The sequence below is a fragment of the Gadus macrocephalus genome, chromosome 7, assembly GCF_031168955.1.
Source record: "Gadus macrocephalus chromosome 7, ASM3116895v1".
Lineage (NCBI taxonomy): Eukaryota > Metazoa > Chordata > Actinopteri > Gadiformes > Gadidae > Gadus > Gadus macrocephalus.
In genome coordinates this window covers 19,760,378-19,778,321 of record NC_082388.1, presented here as the reverse complement: position 1 = coordinate 19,778,321, position 17,944 = coordinate 19,760,378, and the positions used below count along the sequence as shown (strand labels likewise).

The 17,944-nt window shown below is 47.6% G+C and overlaps 1 protein-coding gene across 2 annotated transcripts in view; it reads left to right on the top strand.

Annotated features, from left to right (window-relative positions):
- The first annotated feature begins 2,550 nt into the window (after positions 1–2,550).
- nrip1b (nuclear receptor interacting protein 1b) overlaps positions 2,551–17,944 on the top strand; it is a 30,615-nt gene continuing 15,221 nt past the window's right edge. The window contains exon 1 of one of the 2 annotated variants that reach the window (XM_060057233.1): positions 2,551–2,574. The gene's annotated coding sequence lies outside the window, so the exon portion shown is untranslated. Of the gene's footprint in view, positions 2,575–5,104; positions 15,778–17,944 lie in introns of those variants that run through there. The other variant, XM_060057232.1, reaches the window with a different exon arrangement.

The window sequence follows — 17,944 nt, the reverse complement described above, 5'->3', positions numbered from 1 at the left end:
CACACACACACACACACGCATAATAACGAAAGACTAGCAATTAAAATCCAAAATATTAAAAAACCCATTTAACACTTAGCTGAGAGAGAGAATTGTAGCAAGGGGGTTTCTTTCTGCGGCAACCGTTGGCTGCATTTCTTTGTCTTGTGTTTGTCAATACCAACAACGCAAACCTTTCCTTTATCACAGTGAACGCTTATCAACTAATTGCTCTTATCAACTAATTGCTCTGTAGGTTATAGTATGAGCCATCATGTACCTCAATAAGAAGTCAAAGCATTTCTACTGGAGTTTTCACTGCAGAACACGGTAATGGGTTAATGGGTTTTGGATCCTGATTTGTGTCATGTGTGTGAGGTCAAAGAAATGATTGGTAGAAGGCCATCTGGAGCTCAGACATCATATTCAGCTTGGTGGTTGACCCTTGCGTGAGGATGGGGCCTTTGTCAGCCGATCATGCTTTTATCACGCTCATGGAGTAAATGTCGTCATTCACATTTTCATATGTCAACCCTTTCAAAATGATTGTTCCAATTTTGCGTGTCGTTTGGATGCAAATCTAGCTACTATAGTGAGCTCACTTTGTGCTGTGGCCTAACATTGACTTGGCCTCATAGTCTTTGCTGAGGGCTGTGCTTTTTTTAGAACACATGAGACACATTGAAAATATTGTTAGTAAGTATAACATTTGTTACTACGTTGCATTGGCAAGTCAGCCATTTTTGCTTTTTTAAAAGGTTATGTTTTTTAAAATCATGGTAGCTAAATAGTAATACACCTCTTATAATGCCTTAAGATACTTAGGATATTGTCATTGAATGTATGTCAACTAATCCCCCTAATCTAGCTTTAAAATGCCCATAGTATAAATGCTATGCGCCCTGTTCTTGGTGTTTAGGTCTTACAAGCTGTCTTGTTGGCACGTACAGCCATGAGCTACGACTGGTACTTCAGTCTCAGAGGCTGCAAGGCTACCCACCAAAGTCAATGGGAGCGAATTTGATGACGAGGCAGGAAGGGCTTTTTATAATGCTGCTGAATGGTAGCTGGAATTATGGTGTGGAATGGAGGGAGGCCAGGAGAGGGAGAGAGGGAAGACGAAAAGCGAGGGAGGCAGAAGAGAGGAATTGACACTTGGGACGCGTCACCCTTGATCTCTATGTCTGCGCTACACACTGCCTGGACCTCATCTGTTGAATGGTCACCCTCACCTCACCTCTCCCCAAACTCTCCCTCTCCCCATCCCATCCCCCTCAGAGGTGACGTGAGGCCCTCGCCTTGGTGCAGTGAGAGGGCCCTTCAATTACCTCCAGCATTGATTGTTGCTGATTGCAATTGCCTTCGAGTTATTTGAACTTTGTTGAAAATCCGCCACAAAATGAAGGGGCCAGAGATGGGTGGAGAGAGCGAGTGAGAGAGAAGGAGGGGGAGGGAGGGGATGGGAGGGGGAGAGAGAGAGGAGTGAGATGGATATAGATTAGCTGATTGGTTAGGTTTTCAAAGAGGAGGTTTCAGGACCACACACACACACACACACACACACACACACACACACACACACACACACACACACACACACACACACACACACACACACACACACACACACACACACACACACACACACAACACACACACACACACACACACACAAAGACTCCTACTCCCCGGACTGGACGGTGGTGAGCACGCACGAGCCCCCGTACCGGGTAGTGTCAGATAAAGGTTACACAGCTTTTCCTTTTTGCATGCGGCAGGGGCCATTGGTGTCGGGGCCCCTGTGTGGTATTCAGGGTCCAAACAGGCACAAGGACAGTGGATTGGGGAACGTCCTGTCCTTTGGTTGTACTTGCCAATGGATGGGTGTGTATAGCAGTTGGTTGAGTTGGCTGGGTGTGTGGTTTGGGCATTGATGGCATGTTATGGTTCCACACCCATACCAGCTGAATCCAGTGTACTGGTATCCTGGAGGCCTACTTTTACTGGAAATGATAACAGGCATGCTGTTGCTTGGATCTTTGTATTATACTATTGGAATAGATGTATATATATATCTTTTGTATTAGACTAGGGACTGACTGAGCCCAATGACTAAGAAGGTCAGGTCATGCGTGTACACGTGTTGGTCCCAAGAGGTGCGAGCACAACATGCTTTCCCTGTCTGCTTACATCACAGCGTCACTCTAACAAAGGGGCCGGCTTAAGGTGGCAACTGACAAGATTACCGCGCCGTGTGTTCTGGAGACTATTTATGCATCAGTATTTGTGTTATTCAAATCGTCCCAGCAGAGCGCCCTGACGCGACTTATGAGACCCAAGGTTAGAAGCAGAAGGGGGGCGGGTATGGGTTTGCATCGTCCAATTTACAATACCTGGGACGCAAGAGGATTTGATCAGTTACTCAACCGTGTCTTGTCTGAGCCAGGTTGTGTTGGTGAAGTTCAGCAGTGCGTCGGTTGGGGGGTGGGGGTGGTGTGCTGAGAGGGAGGGAGGGAGGGTGGTGGTGGTGGTGGCGGCGGCTCGGGCTAAGTGAAAATGCCACTCATTTCCTGAAGAGTCCCTGGCTTCGTCAAGGTAGTGGCTTGTCTTTTGTAAGTTGAGGGATTGATGCATGAGCCTGTCTGCCGGTGAATTCAAAGTCCAAGGCTGTCACAGTCAGCCACCCGCCCCCCCCACCCGCTCCCCCCCACTCCTCACAACCCCCTCCCCCCCCCATCCCCCGTGCTTATATCCTACCCTCATCTCCCCCATCAACCCCCCTGCCCCCTCCTCCCCATCCCCTCGCTCTCTCTTCCTCCACCTCTGCAGCCTATCACAGGGCCCCATCCTTCCCAACTTCTTGCAGCCTGTCCTTTTGGGAACCTTGAGCAAGGCAGCCAAGGACACAGCGTCTGGTGCAGTAAGCCTGTGCAGAGTGTGTGTGTGTGTGTGTGTGTGTGTGTGTGTGTGTGTGTGTGTGTGTGTGTGTGTGTGTGTGTGTGTGTGTGTGTGGGGGGGGGTGGGGGTGGGGGTGGGGGGGGGGCAAGGGAAGTGGGGGGGCGGGTGGGTAGGCTTTTTTTACGTAACGCTCAGCTTCAAACATGGCCGTGTGACTTCCTGACACTGAGGAGCACGGTGCAGGGGCCGTTCCGTGGTACATTCTCTTCCCTCTCCCCCCCCCCCCCCTCCCGACCACACCCTCCACCCCCCCACCCAGCCAGGGAGCCCAGAGGGGGGGGGGGGGGGGGGGGGGTGGGGGTTGCGGCGTTGATGCAGGGGGGAGAACCCAGCACCAACTTAATTATATCTTTCTGTTTAAAAGCTTTCGTTTGAAATTAAATTTTCCCATGCAATTAACTAAAGAGGATGTTTTCAGAATTATGAATGAATGATGGATCTATGGAGGACAGGGCCCTGGAGGCACGCGGGGGCGTGTGTGAGGGCGCTGCCTATGCACTATATGCGGCGCGATACTGCCTCAGGAGATTTATTTCCCTGAGTGAGGGGTCGGGGATTGGCCAAAAGGAATTAAGCCGTCATAAAAACTTTTTTCATTCCGCCACTGTGCTTTGTCAGGGTGAGAGAGTGAGGCAGAGGTCAACGCGGGCTCCCCCAGCAGGACATACTTTGGGTCTTCCGTTTGTGCTTTTAGATGTCGGTTTATAGCTGTGGGGACATGGACACCCAATGCACACATGCACTTCGATGGGTGAGCCACATGCTTTCCCTAATTAGAAATGAGGGGTGACATGCATCAGTATTAATGGACAGGCATAACCTCAGCATGAGCAAGGTGCTTGTGGGATCAGGTTACGCTCCACTTTGGCTTATTCGAACCCCCCCCCTGAAATCGTTTTGGCTCAGTCGCGACTAATATTGGTTTAACTTTCTATCTTTTTGGGGGGAAGGGGGGGTTTGCATCGTGTGATGAGTGGAAGCGTTGCCGGGCAACAGAGGGGACCTGTTTCGCGTGGCAGTGCAGTATGGGAGCTGTGCGAGTTTCTCAGGAGGAAAAAGGTCTCAGCACATAAGCTTGTGTGTGTTTGCGGGGTTGCTTTAAGATCGATAAAAAAAAATGAGATACATTGCACCTTCTTAGGCTTAAGGACATTAAACTAAATAAGTGTCCTTGAAGCACAGGAAAAAGAGCCATGCCTTGCTTATTATGGGCCTCAGGGCCTCCGATGGGAAGCCATTAGTATTTTGGGTATATTCAGTGTGCACCGTATCAGTTGTGAGTGCAGTGTGTTGGAGAGCTCATAGCCTTCCCATAACTCCTGTAAAGTGTCATAACTCGGGGCATTTGAAAGGCAATAGAGAGCTGGCCAGGGGGGGCGCGGGCGGCTGGAGGCCAGGCGTGTGACCCGTTACTTATAGGAAAACGGACGGTTGGCCGGCAGATCGCTGGCTCATGCTCGCCGCGCCCCCTTTGACCTTGAGCAAAGGCAATTAACCTGCAACCCACCCCCCCTGCTTCTGTAAATATCTAGCAGAAAGTAGTTAGGGTAGAAAGACGGATGCAAGAGGGACATAATCACATAAGTGAAAAAAAAATGTAAGCGGAGTGTGTGACTTTTAGAAAAGTGTCTAGTAAGCAACAGTATAGTAATAGAAGTGTGCCTTTGATTTCCTCAATTTGTAAATAACCCAGGACTGTCCAACGTACAACCGGCTGCAACTCATCTTGTGTCTTATCTCTCTTGCTCTGTGTCGCTCCACACACACACACACACACACACACACACACACACGCACACACCAGCACACACCGGGCACACACGCACACCACACGCAACCTTCTCTCTTACCCTTTGACATTAACGCTGGGGAGTGACCTTGACCTGATTTGCTAAGGGGACTTTTCAAGTAACTCTCCAGAAGGAGATCAAATCACATGCCACCCTTCACTCCCCCGCCCACCCCATTCTCCTCCACGTCCACACACACACACACACACACACACACACACACACACACACACACACACACACACACACACACACACACACCACACACACTCACACACACACACACACACAACACACACACACACACACACATGCGCACACGCACGCACTGTAAAAAAAAATAGAGCATAAAATAGCCTGTTGTACATTAGAGAGAGGAAAAGGCGAGTTTGGGTGTGTCTGTGGGGGGGGGGGGGGTGGGGGCGGACTGCCCTGGTGGCCTGTGTGTGTACCATCGTATTCCAGGGGCCCTTTTGAACAGGAGTTAAGCTTGTGGTGAAGCTATAGTGAAGCGTCTGTGTGTGTGTGTGTGTGAGTGAGTGTGGCAGTTGCTAGAATAGCTGACAGGTTTGAGGTGACTGCCCTGACCTTGAATAGGGTTCAATATGAACGTAAGGTGATTGGCTGAAGTAGAAAATGTGTCTGCTTTGCTAAAAGTAATGTATTTTAAAATGTGGCTGTGTTTTCTGGATTTTACTTCCATACTTGTCCCTAGTTCAAAGTGATGTCTCTGGTTGGTGTATTTTTAAGCTAGCATGCTATCGCTCCTGCCCCTCAGATGTGTTTACCACGTTACTCCAAAAATAAGGAGCTTAACCTTATTGCTCACGCCTTATTAACCCATCCAGCACATGTGCCTGGATTTTGAACCTCAGGCACTTGTGTTGATGCTGTTTAAAATCAGCACAGTTGGAGATTTTAACTTAAGGGCACAGTTTTCTTCATAGGTTTTGCTGGTGTGGGATGAGGCATTTTCTTTTGAAGTTTGATCGCATTTTCATATCCACAAGAGGAAACCATATCCATCCTATAGGCTTACTAAACTGGCGCTGGATTAAGTATGAATTGTTTGTATTTGCTTAAGTGTGCACACTTCCTCTGTGTTATTTCCTTGACATTAGAGCAGCTGCTGTAACCGTTGATCTCACCACAGACAAGTTGCAGAGTTGAATTCAGGTCATCAGAGTCACATAGATGTTATCAATAGCAAAATCCAAACTACAATGCACTGCTTTAGAAGAAATTGTTAGCAAACTCTCAAATACGTAGGTAATAACTTTATTTCCATATTCAGGAAATTAGTTTTGGTGTGCGTGTGTCATTCTAAGCCAGGGTATCTAACACAAACTAACCCACACAACACAAGCAAACCCACGTGATACAAGGCTATCTCACGCAACACAACCTAACCCACACAGCTCAAGCTAACTCACATAACACAATTTAACCCACATAAAACAAGCTAACCCACACACTGCAAAGATAGCCCATAAATGAAAGCAAACTCACATAACACAAGCTACCCACAATGCAAAGCTAACCCAAACAATACAAAGCTAGCTCCCACAACTGAAAGCCAACCTGTAAAACAAAGCTAACCCACACAGCACAAATCTTACCCCCACAACGCAAAGCTCACACACAAGAAAACAAACCACAAGCTACCATATCTCAAAGTATTTTTTAATCATGCGCATTTTGGGTTATAAAAAGTAATGCCGGAGTGCTTGTGTAACCTGTGTACAATCTGTCCATGTGCAAAAAAGCACACTCCCACAGAAACAAACACACAGACAGTCGCAGTGCTTTAGTTAGCACAACCCTGTGTGTCTCTGTTTACACATCCAAAGGGCTGGCGCTGGAACAAGAGCCACACAAATGTGGTTTATCCAGGGCCTCTCTGTCTCTCAGCCACCTGCCCTTCCATTCAGTGGTGACCTTGGTGCTTATGAGGAGGCAAGGCTTGACCTACATCCACCCCCTAACAGGAACTACAACCCCCACCAGCACCACCTCCTCCCCCACCCACACACCCCCTTCCACGTCACCAAATAAAGGAACCGGTATTTTTCAGGTCGGTCCTCTCTGATTTTGTTTTGAACATTCACATTTCTTTCTCTAATAAAAAAGCGTCTGCATTCCGAGGTTGATGCATTTTAATGTTAAGCAGGAGGACTAAAGCAAATCGAATGAAAAGTAGTACACTTCAGGTATGGGGAAAAAGTGAAAAATGTGCAATGGTTGTGTACCTATTGTAGATTAGTGGCTATTCAACAGTATGAGCCATCTTTTCGAACATGGTCATGATTCAGCTGTGTCTATGACGTATTTCGTGCCATACAAAAAATGAACAGTTGAAACGTGCCATTCCTTGCTTGGATATTAAATAAATGTAGTGCAAATGTCCCTGTGTATCTGAAGCTGTTCTTGTAGGGATGTGGAGCAGCAGGCTACATGACTCTTCTCTGAGGCGCTAACGTGTGTACGCTAGGTCAGCATTAGCACGCAGAGGCTTAGCACTGACCGGTGGGAGTTTAGCAATGGGTTAGCCCAGCTCCAATTTGACTTCCTATTTTTTATTTATTTTAGTCGAGTGTCAAGGGACAACTTATGTAAGTTGTTTCACACACAACCCACACAAAGCAGCGAGCATCTGTTGCGGCCGCGCACACTTTGACATCAAAGTGCCGCGACACTGGCATGCTAATGCTTAGCTAACCGGGTGCTAGACCCAGTCATTACATCTGACAGTAATAGCGCTTCGTGGTAACTAATTTTCACTTAGCCACAGATGCTTCGGCAAGGTCGAGTGCTAATACGTAAACGCTTTTGTGGGAATAAAAGGAGGAAGTAAAAGGTGCTTCCCGCCCACTCACCAACCAACACACACACACACACACACACACACACACACACACACACACACACACACACACACACACACACACACACACACACACACACACACACACACACACACACACACACACACACACACACACACACACACACACACACACACACACACACACACACACACACACACACAGAGAGAGACACACACACACACACACATGTATCAGAAGACGTTTCAGTCAAGCAAAACCAGGGCAATAGCCAATGGAGGGATTATGTAGCCGGTGCGTGACCAACCAACACTTAATAAAGGCGCGGTATTGCATGAGACCACAGCGCACGATGGGAAATATCCCGCTTCCCACAATGGGGCCACTCTCAGTGGGGGGGGGGGGGGGGGGGACCTACAGTAGTCATGCTACTAGGCAAGGCAGTGGCCAAGTCAACCCCCACCACACCAGCCCTAAATACCCTTACCTTCCCCCCTAGCCAGATAACATGTCATACCTACCCGGGTGCTAAATAGCTGTAAAACATTACAAAGTGTGTGTGTGTGTTTAAATAAGGCAGTGGGCGGCTATGAGCTCTTTGAGTAACAGATGAGGTAATGAGGTAATAGTCCCCCTCAGAGCAGAGAGAAGGCCTGTGTGTTAGAGCGTGTGTGTGCATGGTAATGGGGGGGTTGTTAACCCTGGGAGCAGTTGTTGTACTAGGGAGTGGGAGGAATTTCACTGTAAGTAAGGCTGATATAGCTTCACAATTAGCTTCACTTTAGCTTAAATATAACTTCCCTATAGCTTCACTATAGCTTAACTCCGGTTCAAATAGAGCACCGGAAAACCATCTCAAAAAGCCAGCACTCACCGGGGCAGTCCCTGTCTTTTAACCCCCCCCCCCCCCCAATCTCACACTCCCTCTCTCTTATTGTCTTCCTCTTATTTTTTTGGCTCTCTCCTTTCTCACTCTATCATGCACCACGGAACTCCACATACAATCTTAGGGTGGTTGAAGAGAAAAAATGGAAAGAATGAGAAAAGTGGGTCAGGGCGACCTATTTTTCCGATTTTTTCCTTCTCTTTCTTTCCTTCTCTCCCTCCCTCTCCCTCTCTCTCTCTCTCTCTCTCTCTCTCTCTCTCTCTCTCTCTCTCTCTCTCTCTCTCAACCCCCCCCCCCCCCACACCCGATAGTTCAAGGGAGGCAGAGGGTGGCTGAGTTGTCGTTGGTTGGACGAGGAGCAGGGGCTGATAGGAAGGCAGGGCCCTGTCGTGAGATGCAGCCATTCAGAACTGGGTCAGTGGCAGAGGGCTACTTCTTGTAAACGGCTTGTCAGACTGGGGAGAAAAGCTGCAAATGAACCATAGATTATACACCAGGAGTGGAGGCATGGAGGTCTCTCGCTCTCTCCTCTCTGTCTCTCTCTCTGTCTCTTGTCCTCCTCCCACTTCACACACATACACATATATGGTTCGAGTGTACACATATGATGGTCACACGCACACTTATTCACACATACAAGTTGCATTACAGAAACATACGTACGAACATCGTAGGTGCAAACAGGCTCACTTCCTAGGGTACAGGCTTTACACATGAGCACACACAAGGACACATACTCAAACACTTGTCACAGACCCCCACACACAGGCATATAAAGACGCACTTGACAAAGACACACACACACACACACACACACACACACACACACACACACACACACACACACACACACACACACACACACACACACACACACTCAGTTAGAGTCTCTGAAGCAGTGTCTCCTGCTATAGGTCTCTCTCCCACTACACCCTGGCTCCAGTAATAGTGTGTGATTACTGCAGTTAGCCCTGACAAGCTCAAAGCCCAGTGCTACACAAGCTTTTAAGTCAATGCTATCCTCTTCTTTTTTTTCTTCCTCTTTTTTTTTGTTGAATGTTCCCCTTCCCTGTTCATTGACACAAGGCTTCCTGTCTATCTAAATATAACCCACTCTCTCACTGATTGGCTGGGCATTATTCAGGTCAGCTTGTTTACTGTACCACGCTCAGCCCCTGGTCTCTGCCGTGATTGCTTATTCAGCTGAGATCGTCCCTCTCTCCACACACCCTTACCGAAAGCCTGAAAGAAGAATGTTAAAGAAGATCACATAAAAGGAATGTATTTTTAAACGGATTACCAAATGGCCTCTTTTATTGGTTGTTTATCTATGGTCGTGCTGTTGTCACGGTCTCAGACGGAAACGTTGGGATAAACCCAGCAGGGGGTCCTGAATCCCTGCCTGACCAAAAAAAACAACGTAATTATTCATAATACACAATCTGTGTGGCTGTACTCGGGTCTGAGCCCTGGGGTTTACTCCTGTATCCTCCCTGCTCATAACACAAGTACAATGCACGTATCTATGTGTTTATGTTTCTCTCATGTGGTTAGGAATCCTCCCAGTAATGACGTTTGGTGGTCAACCCCACAGTTGGTTGGGCTTTCTTTGGATTCGTCTTCCTTTCTTTTGTCTTCCTTGGTGCTGGAGAAGTGCTTTCCAGGCAGGGCGTGGGCGGCATAATGCGGGTGTTATGATTTTACGAGGCACATCTTCTTCCCTTTGATGCAACGCTCCCCCCCCCATTCCCCCAACCCCCCGTCCCCTCCTCTCCTTGTCTGTTTCTGGCACACTGTGACAGGAGGGTATGGGCGGGTGGGGGGGGTTCTTCACAACCAATCACCTCGGTTGCTCGTTAGCGGCGGTGTCGCTCTGTTTCCTTCCCGGCCTCCAATCGGGCCGAAGCCTAGCCTAGCACTAATCAGGTTCTTGGTTTCGCTCTCGTTAAAGTGCAGCCTTATTAGCCCAGGTGTCACACTCACAAACACAACATCATGTATCCCGAGGTGAGGCTAAACATGGCAGGGAACAGGATTAGCCTCGGTGGGGTGGGGTTGTGCGGGCTCTGGTTAGCATCGGCACATGTACCCGTGGACACACACGCGAACACACACACACACACACACACAAACACACCCACGGGAAGGGTTATGCTGTTGTGCCATAGCTGGAGACGGCCTGCCCGGTTAACCTCCTGTGGGCAGCAGACCTGTAGCGCGTTATTCTTAGCAGAGGAACGCGGTGTCTTCGAGCGAAAGCCCCTTACGCTAATTGAAGACACTGCTACACTGCTCATGGACTCCTGTCCCGACTCAAGCCCTCCTGGGAGGGGTACTGCCTGCTGGGCTTGCAAAGAGCAGGTCGTGTTTGTTGGTGTGTGAATGTGTTTATGTATGTGTTTTGTATTAATGTCTGCGTGTGTGCGTGTATATGTGTGATTAATCACATTTGGAAGCCATCTTCCTAAATTTTGCACACACATACTTGCATACGCAAGCTAAACATAACTTGTTACACCCTTTTAGATTAAAGATCCAACTGGGGCTTATTACCATAATGTGATTATATATAGTATATGCAATCATATATATTTTTTATAATAATAATTATCATATTGCTGCAATGCAACAGAAATGTGTATATAATAATGTGTGTGTGTGTGTGTGTGTGTGTGTGTGTGTGTGTGTGTGTGTGTGTGTGTGTGTGTGTGTGTGTGTGTGTGTGTGTGTGTGTGTGTGTGTGTGTGTGTGTGTGTGTGTGAGTGTGTCGTGAAAAAAGACACATTGAAAAAAGGAAAGATATATAAAAGGACGTTGTTGTTGTAATGTGTGTTATTAGATTTCTGAAAGCCAGGCATAATGCCTCGGACCAGATGGTCCCCAGCAGCCCTGGGTATGGCTCTTGATAACATTACAGTTGTGAAAAGGTCAGGCTCATAGGAAAGTCTGTGTGTGTGTGTGTGTGTGTGTGTGTGTGTGTGTGTGTGTGTGTGTGTGTGTGTGTGTGTGTGTGTGTGTGTGTGTGTGCGCGCGTGCATGTGTGTATGTGTGTGAGAGGGGGCTGCCATTCGCCGTCCCCTTCTTCACCTCAATTCACTCCCTGCTACTCCCACTATTAAGGTGTGTGTGTGTGTGTGTATGTGTGTGTGTATGTGTGTGTGTCTGTGCGTGTGCGTGCGTGCGTGCGTTAGATCCGTTCAGAAAAGGCTGGGGGAAGCTTGTTAAGTTCTAAACCCTTTTCATGGATTCAACATACTGGCAATAGCACGGATGCAAATATTGACTCTGGTCGCCTGAACCTTGGCATGCGGCGCGGCGAGGTTCGGCAGGAGCTGCACTGCAATATTTGCATGCTGATAAAGCCCTTGTTCGGTGCCTTACAGTAGGCTCTGTGTGGTTCTCATGCCCGCTCCTCCAGCCTTGGACTATGGACCCCGGGCTGTATGCACACAGCAGGTGAACCCAGGCGGCTTTCCTCCGAGATCCCCCATGTGCTTCTGACAAGCCTTTATCAAAACAATCACTCCTGCTTCTCTCTCTGCCTCCCTCTCTGCCTCTCTCTCTCCCTCCCTCTGTGTCTATGGCTCTCGCCCTATCTTTATTTGTCTCTCTGTGTCTCTCTCTAACTCTATCTTTATCTAACTCGATCCACCCTGACTTTCACTCTCTCCTCGACCCCCACTGTGGTTTGCAGTGTGTGCACCGTGCTGGAAGGAACTGAAGCTCGTTGCTGTCAGGAAGGGATTGGTGGGTGGGTGGGGGGATGGGGGGGGGGGGTTATTTGTGTTGGTGCTACTGGTCACTGTGTCCCGTATTCCGATAACTAACTTGGAGCGGGGGCAGAGCTTAGCGTTAATGTTTAAAAGTAAGTTGGTCATTTTAACAGTAAAGAAAAATAGACAAAGAAAACGAAATAACAAAAAGGAAACAGAAGAAGAATCCTCTTCGCCTCGCTGCCTCTCCTCCTCCTCCTACTCCGAATGTCACGGGTGCCCAGACATGAAGGAGAGTTGAGGGGTGGGTGGAGGTGGAGGCGCTTCACCGGGTGGCGGTTGGGGGATAGGGGAGGGGAGGGGGGGGGTTGGGGGAGGTTGAGGGGGGCACTCCGGTGAGACATTTTGAAATTCTGTCTGTATCTCGGAGCGACGGTGGAGGTTAAAGATACAGCATCGTGATAAATCTCTTCCCACCAGGGGGACGAGAGATAAGGAGTGGGCGTAGATTGAATGAAAGAGAGGGAGAGGGGAGAGAGACATAGAGGAGAGGAACAGAAACGGGAGGAGGGGAGCGGTTGTGGTGGTGGTGGGGGTCTGGGGTCTTTTTTTTTTTTGTCTTGCAGATCCAGTTCAAGGGCGCCCGCGGGCGAGGTAGCTCTCACTGGCTGCCGTGCCAATGCTGCGGCTGAAGGTCATATGAGCCAGCCCTGTGACATTAAAGAGGAACAGGAAAGGGGAACTGCGCGCGTATGTGTGTGTGTGTCAGTGTGTGTGTGTGTGTGTGTGTTTATGTGTATTTCCGTCTGTGTGTCTGTGTGTCTACTCCAGGCTCGCACGGAATCAAGTTGTAAGGGAACGGTGACCTTTAGCTCTCTCTCCCTCATGCTCTCTCTATCACTCCTCTCTTCTGCTCTGCTTCCCCTGGTTTTCACTCGATGTTTTTTTTGTGATAGAGGGCAAAAAGCTTTTTTTTTAAGGGCCTGTAATGAGAGTGTCTTATTCTGTCTACACAGAGCCAAGAGATGCTTGGTTAACTGCTTTGTAGTTGCCAGCCACACATGCAGACTGTGTGTGTGCGTGTGTGGGTGCGTGTGTGTTGTTGAAAGAGGGATAGATGGGCAAAGAGATGGAGGAGAGAAGTTTGGAGTGTTAAAAAAACCTCAAGGAGGATGGCAGATGAAAAAAGGTCCTAAAGTTATTTAAAGGGACAGGACGCCAGCAGTGCCGGCCTGCCTGGATTGTGACTTTCAGTATGGTGAACTTCAGGGTGATCTCCCTCTTAGTTACTATAAAAGTATTGCTGCAGTACCACTGACAGATGTCAGACTGTGTCCTCCTGGGTGATTAACGCCCATCTGAATAGTTTGGAGTTTCTTCCCTAGATGACCTGCCATCCTCCTTAGGTAAGATGCTTATCCGAGACAGGTTCTTTTAAATGATCAGTTTTCACTGTAGATCGTCTCTCTGAACTGATTCTAAAATCATTCAGGATGAGAAAAACTGTTTGCGTTGCATTTTGTCCCATAAGGAGTGTGACTGAAGAGTCTTTCTCCAAAAAAAACCCAGAACAGTAGTTTCTTCAGCTGATATACTGCAGACTATGTACAATATGCACACATTGTTATTCATTGTAAGCTAATATCCAATAGTTCAAATTAGCCTTTTAATTTGTAAACATTCAGTTACTTCTGACAAGTGACCTGATGTACGAGAGAACACAGCGTAAACAATGATGAAGTAAAGTCCTCGAGTACTTTTTCAATAAATGTGTCAGCTCACAAACTTGGCTATGCATTGCATTGCACATGTATTGGAAGTAGCCATGGTTACCACCTCCTAGATCTCAGTAACCCGTAGATGGAACAGTATATAGCCTAATACTTCCACTTTGCAATCCACACCGTCCAGTATCGTTGATAAGATCTGAAGTGAGCCTGGGATCGCACATTGAACTGTTTCACTCCCTTCAGGAGTTGAGTTACACTCCTATAGATGAGCTGACCCACTCTGACGGTGTTGTTTACATTGTAGAGGCGTGACCTACAGGCAAATCATGTGTAGGCCTGCAGGTGTATTCAATGGCGGATGCTCCGTGCCAGCAATATCTCAGCCTAAGATAGCGGAGCGGAGCGCTTTTTCTAACCGTAATGGTAATGACACCAAATTTTGTAGCTTTTTGAAAAATGCCTCTATTACTGAGCATCTATCATCTTTTATAGCCAGAACATGGGGGAGGAGAATGCGTCTGCCCTTTAATTTTTAATGTTAGCCCGAGTCGTCGCTCTGCTGACAATGTATTGGATTCGATCCCCTTAACTTCCCTGATCTTTTCAGAAGATAAAGGGCATGTAGTTGCCAGAGTGGACCCCGGATCGTGCTTGCAATCATCTAATTGTTATTTTAGATGTACGTGAGAGCACAATAACAAACTAGTTATTGCTTGAGTGCATAGTCACTCTCCCAGTGCTGCTAATGGAGCAGCCCCCAGCCTATGCATCAATATGACAAGACAGATTAGCATCTCAAGACTTTGGGAGCGTTTTAGCATAATGGCATCCTGGCATACAGGAGACCCGCTGAAAGAACAAGGGAGGGACCAGCTAACCTCAGTTAGCTGAGTCATGACAATGGAAAACACGGGAATGGAAGTTTCTGGAGAGCGTGCCAGAAAACACGAACGTGCCACTTCGACGTTTGCATTGTCAAGCATGTTGAAATAATACAAGCTTTCACGTTTCATTATTATTTATTATTTTGTGTATCCCTAAATCAGTGGGTAATTTAAGTAAGTATCAGAGTAGGGCAGAGGTTTTGAGTGTTTAAGGTAACTGTAATGGGGAATTGATCAGAGCATGCAACATTAATGGATTAAAAGCTGTTATGTCAATCCTGTTTAAGGGAATTGATGTTCACTTGCCTGACTTCCTCTTTCTGCTCAGGTTCGCTGGGTGTTCTCTAAATGGCTGCAAAATGGGTCCTGACACAGAAGGGGGAAAACTGCTGGCAGAAAACTGCTATGCGCTGGACTCCCCGGGATAAGACTCAGCCCATGGAGCTGCTAGTATTTCAAGCAAGTGCTTGTAAAACCAACATTTACAAATTAGGTTTTCACGAACATTAGCCTTCGCTTGCCAACATCAGCACCGACGCCCACTGTTATTTTACAAAGGTCAAAATTTCAGCCAGTAAGAAATCCTCATGAATTATGAATTACCGCTGACATTACTAGGTGAGATTAATATATGCAGCATATAAAGTGTGCGCTTTGGAGGTAAAGTTATTTATTCACATTATTCAATGAACTGAATGATCGTGATAAACAATTGCGTTTGGATATTATCTGAACCGTTTGCACAATTTATAAAGGTTATATAAAATCCTGATTCGATAAAATCCTGATGTTACACAGCTACAAAACCAAGGGCAAAATGGTTTCGGGTAAGTCCAGAAATTCGGTTAAGTATCCGCAAACTCTTTCTACTTTCTACTCAGACAGGATTTACAGGATAAGTGTCCCTCGCTCTTCTGACGCAATCGGCTTGAACACTCAACCACTCAAAGCTGGATTTGACGCTCCACTGAACCCTGTTGAACTTTGACACGTAAGGCCGCACATTGCCAAAAAGCAAAAAAATATCTAAACTAGGGAGACAGAAATATATTCTATTGCTGGGAAGATTTAGCAAGGAGAGACATACCCTATGTGCTCACCTCCGAACCACATTTGACTTATTCTCGGATCCAGCAGTTCTACTATATATAGCAGAACTTCTGGGGGGAGTCTGCCCACAGCTTGGGCCGGAAACCAGAAAATGCAAGGTGCAGATTTACTTCTTGTTTCCTGTCGAGATATTCGTCAATGACACGCATGCACACAGATCCCCGCCTCTAGCAACATGATTGTTCAAAAAGATATATATTAAGCAAAACAAAGGCCATTCCCTCTGATTTTATCACGTCTGCCATCTGACTTTACATTGTAAACCAACGTCTGATTTGTGAGACTTGGTTTGACTGTACCTGGTCGCTGTTTGAAAGACAAAGTTAAAAAAAATTGTGCATTTTTGGCTAAATTATCAAACAAAGTAATGACTCCAAATCTGCATGGACTGGAATTATAAATCTTGCCTAAGGGCCTTGCGTGAAGGCCATCCGTATCATTCCTGCTGATTAGCTTCACCATTACTCATGGCGGATGTGTTTGCAGTTGATGAATGATTCAATTATGGGATATTTGTCGCCCATTTGATATTCTCCATTAGTGCGGGACATCAAGGATTGTCAGGCATGGTGTCTCCTCCCACTGCGTGCACGTATGCACACAAGCATGCACGCGCAAGCACACACATGCATATGAACACGCACATACACACACAACACTCTGCATGGGTCCATGTTGCTCTGGACTTTGGACTTATTGTTGTAATGTCTGGCCAGGTTCCTGTACCAGTGGGCAGAAACGTTCATACAAACAGTCCGCTAACAGCCACTACCCCATCACCCTTCTCCCAACCCACCCCAAAAGGATTATGGGTAAAGGGAATTGTTATTGCTTGTCAAGCATACAACAGCCTTTTAAAATTAAAAAATCACCTCTAGTAAATGCTTAGCCGGTCCTGAAGTCAGCTTTTTGTTGAGTGTATAAGTACATGCCTATTGACATACTAACTTAAGCCTTTAGCAAGCAATAGGCACTTCACAATCACAATGTTTTGCTAAAATGTAGCTGTGTGGACCTTTTCTTCGGACAAAGCCACACTCACCCACACACACGCACACACACACACACACACACACACACACACACACACACACACACACACACACACACACACACACACACACACACACACACACACACACACACACACACACACACACACACACACAAAACACATAGAAAACAGTACCCTTGCAGCTGAGTGTGTTTACACTCCTCAGTACAGTAGGCTGATTCTGCAGCATCTCTCTCTCTCCATCTCTCTTTATTTCTCCACCTCTTGCTCTACCCGTCTCTGCTCTACCATGCTGGACTCAATGTGTGTGTGTGTGTGTGTGTGTGTGTGTGTGTGTGTGTGTGTGTGTGTGTGTGTGTGTGTGTGTGTGTGTGTGTGTGTGTGTGTGTGTGTGTGTGTGTGTGTGTGTGTGTGTGACAGCTGCCTAATTGGGCATTCTCCCCTTGTCTGAGTGCCTGTCTCTCCTCTCCTCTCTATGGCTCTCTCTTTCGCTCTCTATGGCTCTCTCTTTCGCTCTCTATGGCTCTCTCTATGTCTTTCTCTCACTCTCTCGCTCTCGCTCTCGTTCTCGCTCCTGCTCTCGCTCTCTCTGTCCCCCCCCCAGTCTGGGTAGGCTGGGGCTGCTGACGAATGGCAGTGGATTACAGATGAGGACACAGTGACCCACCTGACCTTGCTGCACAGCCGCGGGGGAGAGGGAGGGAGTGGGAGGGAGTAGAGTGGGGGGGGGGGGAGTAATGGCAGGAAAGGGGGAGGGTGGAAGAGAGAGAGAGGACAGGAAAGGGGGAGAAGGCAGAGGGAGAGAGAAAGATGTGTAGATGGAAAGAGGGAGAGAGAGAGAGAGACAGAGATGTATAGATGGATGGAGAGATAAAGAGACAGACGAAGCACAGCGGTGGGTGGCTGGGTCTCTGCTGCTCTGACTGCAGAGAGAGATTTGGAAGAGAGATGTGTGTTAGGGAGCAGGGGGGGGAGGGAGGGACAGCATTAGGTCACAGGAGGATGAGGTCGTTGCGGAAAGGTGGATGGGTGG